The sequence below is a fragment of the Podarcis vaucheri genome (assembly GCF_965113315.1).
Source record: "Podarcis vaucheri genome assembly, chromosome: 9".
Classification (NCBI taxonomy): Eukaryota; Metazoa; Chordata; class Lepidosauria; order Squamata; family Lacertidae; genus Podarcis; species Podarcis vaucheri.
Genome location: NC_138767.1, coordinates 77,269,393 through 77,275,392, shown reverse-complemented (window position 1 = coordinate 77,275,392; position 6,000 = coordinate 77,269,393). Strand labels below are relative to the sequence as shown.

The 6,000-nt window shown below is 40.5% G+C and overlaps 2 protein-coding genes across 5 annotated transcripts in view; one reads left to right on the top strand and one right to left on the bottom strand.

The window, feature by feature from the left end:
• Positions 1-6,000, top strand: part of JAKMIP1 (janus kinase and microtubule interacting protein 1) — a 327,688-nt gene that overhangs the window by 243,708 nt on the left and 77,980 nt on the right. The window lies entirely within an intron of this gene.
• TSPAN9 (tetraspanin 9) overlaps positions 1-6,000 on the bottom strand; it is a 134,550-nt gene that overhangs the window by 82,481 nt on the left and 46,069 nt on the right. The window lies entirely within an intron of this gene.

The window sequence follows — 6,000 nt, the reverse complement described above, 5'->3', positions numbered from 1 at the left end:
GTGGTTCCAACATAAATCAAACATCAGCGAAGACAAATGACAGCTATGTCTTGCACCCTGCTCCAAACCCACTGGATCTTACTTGCAATTTAGGAAGTATAAAATTCTAACCTCATAAATTATTGAGGAAATCCAAACTTTTCCAAAGTAACCAACATACTACCAATATACGTTGTCAAATGCTTTTTCAGCACCCGAAGAAACAAATGTACCTGGATACGTTCTAGGACTATTCCAGGTCACCAGGTTGGCTACCAAATTTAGGTGACCTGCCACTCTATGTCAAGTAAAAACCACTTTATCTGAATGTGCTACTGTGGATATGACTACTTAATGTTTTTTAAAAAAATATTTTTATTAATTTTCCAATATTTACCCAATATCACCACAGTTTTGCTAATTATACAGATTCCAATTAATTCCAAAAACCACTGCTTCATATTAACCAAAATTGCTGTTAATATATTAAAATGTATGTGAATTAAAGAGATTGGCCCAACATTTGCACAATGAGGATGGTGTTTGCCAGGCTTAGGTATAACAGACATACATGTATCATACACTAAAGTTGATGAAACCAAAGCGCCTTAGGGACTAGTAAATCTGAATATATTTTGTACCATTCAACAGGAAAACAATCAGGCCCTAGCACTTTCCCAATCTTCATTTTGTGAATAACCCTCTTAACTTCTTCCAGCTGCAACTATTTTTGAAACGATTTCCTCTTACTGCATATCTAGCGGGTGGGAGATCCAACTTCAAGGAAAAGGATTCAAATTCAAATTATTTTAAATTATATACGAAGAATAATATTTCTGAAAATAATATTTCTGAAAATTTGAATATATTTATTTGGTGTTGTATATACTGTATTGTGTTCTCCTTTAATGAATACAATATAATTTCTATTTTGCTGTTGTTTTAAATGAAACACAAAAATCTTACCCACACTTGCACACACGAATTTAGTTTTAGGAGAACATAAGTTATTCAATTCATATTTAATACATATTTTGAGAGAGATCTTGAGAAGAGGATGATGCAAATTGTCTTAAAAGAGACTTTGCTTCATGGACCATAAATATTTACTATAGCAATTACCATATTTGATGTCTTTCCAGCAAAATACCCATCCAGGTTTCTCTATGTTGCCATGCTAAAAAAACTTCTGTATCAAAAATCCATGTGAAACCAGTAAGGCAAATATTTTGTCTACCACTCAGAAGCAACTACTACCTCTGCAAATGTCATCCATTCTGCCAAAAAGCAAAGAAGCTATAGCCATTTTAAAATACTCCTGTGGTAATTGATGAGGAGGCACAAAGCCAAATCAAGCAACCTGTGAATCGGTCCAAGACGAATTGGACTGTTTGCCTTTTTAAAAAATTGATTTTCAGTTATATACATTTCAATAGTTTTACAGTCATTTTAAAATTTAAAAACTCGACTTCCTTCTTCCTTTTTCCGCAGTTTCTAAAATTTATTTTTATCATTTCCTGCATATTCTAAATTAACTTAACTTACAAGACCACCACATATGATGGAAAGTACCTTCTTTCTCTCTGCATTTCCAACACTTATTTGATTTTGATTTATACATTTTTGCCAATTTACTCGGTGTTAGATGCCATCCATATAAAATTTTCATGTAGGTTTCTCTTAAACCATAGCATGCTGTAAATTTTGTATCAGTATTCCACAATCGGTCCCATGCTTCCATATTTATATTATAACCAATATCTATTGCCCAATGTATCATTGAAGGTTTTACTTGCCCATCCTTTGTCTCCCATTCTAGTAATATCTTATACATTTTAGATAGCACTTTAACATTACATTCCAATATATCTCTCTCCAATTGTGATATTTATTCCTCAAATCCTCGTATCCTATCTTTCCTAAATACTTCATTCAAATATTGTATCCATGTTAACTTTCCTGATAAATCCCTAAATTCTTTTAATTTAAACTCTCCTCCCTCTGGTTTTAATAAATTTCTGTAAGTTTTCCAACCTTCTATCATATTCTTTTCTTTTACCGCTATGACTTCCAACGGTGACAGCCAAAGTGGTGTTTTTGTCTCAAAATAAATAAATAAAACAAAACAAATTATGAATTGGACTGTTTTCCAAAGCATTGAATTAAGCTCCGAATCAACCTGGCGTACCCCACTAGCCCTAACATTGAAAGTAGGACATGTTTATCCATTACCTTTTGTCAGGCTACCACTGTTATCTATATAAACTAAAAGCAATACTTCATTATGGCGACCGTGGGATTGCATTGGAGAGTTTGCAGTTTTGCTTATTAGAGGCAAATTAAAGCAGAACAGCGTTGAATAGATTTTGTTTTTTGGGTTTTTTTAGCCAAACATATTATGCACTTAAGATGAATACAGTGTAAATCACCACCACGACCACACAATTAAATACCATAAGCTTCCTTATCCCTCAGCTCAGACTTTTCTAATCTCTTAAAGAAAGCAATACCAGATGGCCAAAGAACAACTGCTAAGAACCACACGGAGCAGCATAAAAATGCTAAAGCTCTGCGGTACTTTAAAAAAAAAAAGATTCCCCAAGTTTACTGCCTCAAATTCAAAGATTTTCCAGTGCAAAAATAGGATGAAACTGCCACACAGCCATGTTCTCCACATATTTCAGGCTACCCTCTCCAATACCAGGCAAGCTGGTAGTGGCAGGTGGGGCAGTGCTTCTGAGTGTTGGCTGCTTGGTGTGGCACAGTTTTTTGAAAGGAGAATCACAGAATTGCAGACTTCAAAGGGACCTCAAGGGTTATCTAGTCCAACGCCCTGCAATGGAGGAATCTCAACTAAAGCATTCTTGACAGACAGCTATCCAAGCCATCCAACCTCAGCTTAAAAACCTTGAAGGAGAGTCCACCACCTCCCAAGGGAGTCTGTTGCACTGCCAAACTGCTCTTAACATCAGAAAGTTCTTCCTGATGTTTATCTGGAATCTCCTTTCTTGTAACTTGAATCCATTGTTTCGAGTCCTACCCTCAAGAGCAGGAGAAAACAAGCTTGCTCCCTCTTCCATGTCACAGCCCCTTAGATATCTGAAGATGGTTATATCTCCTCTCAGTCTTCTCTTCCCCAGACTAAACATGCCCAACTGCCTTAACTGTTCCTCCTAAGACTCTTCTTCATCATCTTGGTTACCCTCCTCCAGCTTGCCAATCTCTTTCTTAAATTGTGGCACCCAGAACTGGACACAGGACTCCAGGTGGGGTCTGACCGAGGCAGAATAGTGTGTGACTATTACTTCCCTTGATCTGGAAACCATACTTGATGCAACCTAGAATAGCATTACCTTTCTTTTTTTTTTTACTGCTGCATCACACTGTTGACTCATCTTCAGCTTGTGGCCTACTAAGACCCTTAGATCCTTTTTGCATACGGGCAAGCCAGATGACCCAATAAGTGCAGAACCTTTCATTTGACCTGTTTAAATTCATGTTGTTACTTTTGGCTCAGCTCTCCAATCTGTTAAAGTCACATTGAATCCCAAGTTTATCTTCTGCAGCATTATCAACCCCTTTCAGTTTGATGTCATCTGCTAATTTAATAAACATCCCCTCAATTCCTTTGTCCAAGTTGTTTATAAAAATGTTGAACAATAACAGAACCCTGTGGTACCTCACTTGTCACTTTTTTCCGGGATGACGAGGAACCATTTATTGGGTTTGGTCAGTCAACTAGCTACAAATCCACCTCATAGCGTTCTTGTGCAGTCCACATTTTACCAGCTTCTCTGCAAAAATATCATGGTGGACTCTATCAAAAGCCTTACGGAAATCGAGATACGCTGCATTTACAGTATCAACATCAAGCTGACAGGTCAGTAGTTCCCTGTGTCGTCTTCTTTCCCCTTCTTGAAGATGGGGACAACATTTGGTCACCTCCAGTCTGCAGGGACCTCACCTGTCTTCCAAGAATTCTCAGAGATTATAGACAGAGGCTCTAAGATTACATCCGCAATCTCCTTTAGTACCCTTGGGAGCAGCTCATCGGGCCCTGAAGATTTAATTTGTTTGAAGTAGCCAGGTGTTCCTTTATCACTTTTCCTTTCTTGAGCTGCAGTTCTTTCCTTGCATCATTTAGTCTGTTATCACCAAGTTGGGCACTGCTTTCCTTTTGGGTGAAGACAGAGGCAAAGTAGGTGTTGAGCAGTTCTGCCTTCTCTCCGTCCCCCAATAGCATTTCTGTCTTTTGAACTCAGAGGACCTACTACTTCCTGTTCTTCTTCTTGTTTTGAACACATCACCGAAGAACCCCTCCCCCTTTTTTGTAGTTTTCCTTGCAACTCTGAGCTCATTCCAGGGACGCGGACTTATAAAAAATATTGGGGGGGGGGGCCCGGGAAAGCTCATGAATAATAAATAAGCTCATGAATATGCAAATAAAGTGGCTCCGGCCCTAAATAGGGCAAGCCACGCCCCCCCAGCCAGCCGATTGGCTGGCTGGGAGGTGTGGCCAGTCGGGATTCCCCTGTTCTCGCGGGATTTCCGGCAGTGCCTTGGCAGTGGCGGTGGTGCTGCGAAGCAGCAAGGCAGGAGCCCCCGCCATTAGGGCGCGCGGCTGGCTGGCTGGCTGGCAAAGGAGCAGGTGGGGAGGAGGCGGGGGACGGCGGCGGCGCTCTGCTGGAAGAGCGCCCGAGATTATTGGGGGGGCTGAGCCCCCCAAAAAAAATTTTTGAGGGGGCTCGAGCCCCCTCAAGCCCCATGGAGTCAGCGCCTATGGCTCATTCTGAGCTTTAACCCACCTGACCTTCTCCCTGCAACTGTTGGCTATGTCTGTATGTTCTGAGATCACTAATCTGGTGACAGGAAAAAGATGAATAATGAGTTCTCTGAAAACCCTAATAGGAAGATTTGTATCAAAGATCAAAAGAAGAGCAAGTTTAGGACACAGTGGCAGTTCAAATTTAATTATTATCGAGATTGTTTGAAGATATTTTTTTCCAGAATGAATACACATTATCACATGACCACCACATGTGGTAATATGTTCCAATCACATTACATCCTCTCTAACATTTGGTTTCACCTGTTTTTATTATTCCGGCTAGTAGAGATACCACCTGTAAAAAGTTTAAATGAGTTTTCTTTTATTGAGCTTGTTTTGTGAGATCTGTCTGACCAGACTCTATCCTATTCTGAAATTTCAGAAGATCTAGGTTGTCTTCCCAGGTGGATCTCTTCTCCTTTCCACTCTTACTAAAACAAATTGACAGCTGCCTCCTGCTGCTGCCCTGAGTGAACTGGGCACGTGCAGGAAAAAAGCATGACGGCGGATCTTGGCGAATGAACTACTAGTGTACAACTGGTGAAGATGGGCCTGGAGATGGGCCCGTCTTCTGCAAGTGTTTCTGTAGGGAGGGACTTGCTTGCAATAGTCCTAAGATAAATACAAGGTAGACTGAGAATGACTGACTATAAGGATGCAGGCAGGATTTTGTACAAGATTCCCCCACCCCTCAAAGTGTGGGGCCCTGGGCAACTGCCCTCTTCCTTCACCGTCACCCCTGGTAAGTCCTCCAGCAAAATTTAGTCCAGCCCCCATTTACTTCCCTGGGGATCTCATCTACGTATGTTTTTTTCACTCTGATACAATGCTCTCCTAAAAGTTGTTTGCACAGGGAAAGAAAGATACACTACTAGGATTCTGGTTAAGATATTTGGTATTGAATTAAACCTAGAATCATAGAATCATAGAGTTGGAAGAGACCACAAGGGCCACTGAGTCCAACCCCCTGCCAAGCAGGAAACACCATCAGAGCACTCCTGACATATGGTTGTCAAGCCTCTGCTTAAAGACCTCCAAAGTAGGAGACTCCACCACACTCCTTGGCAGCAAATTCCACTGTCGAACAGCTCTTACTGTCAGGAAGTTCTTCCTAATGTTTAGGTGGAATCTTCTTTCTTGCAGTTTGGATCCATTGCTCCGCTTCTCTGGAGCAGCAGAAAGCAACCTTTCTC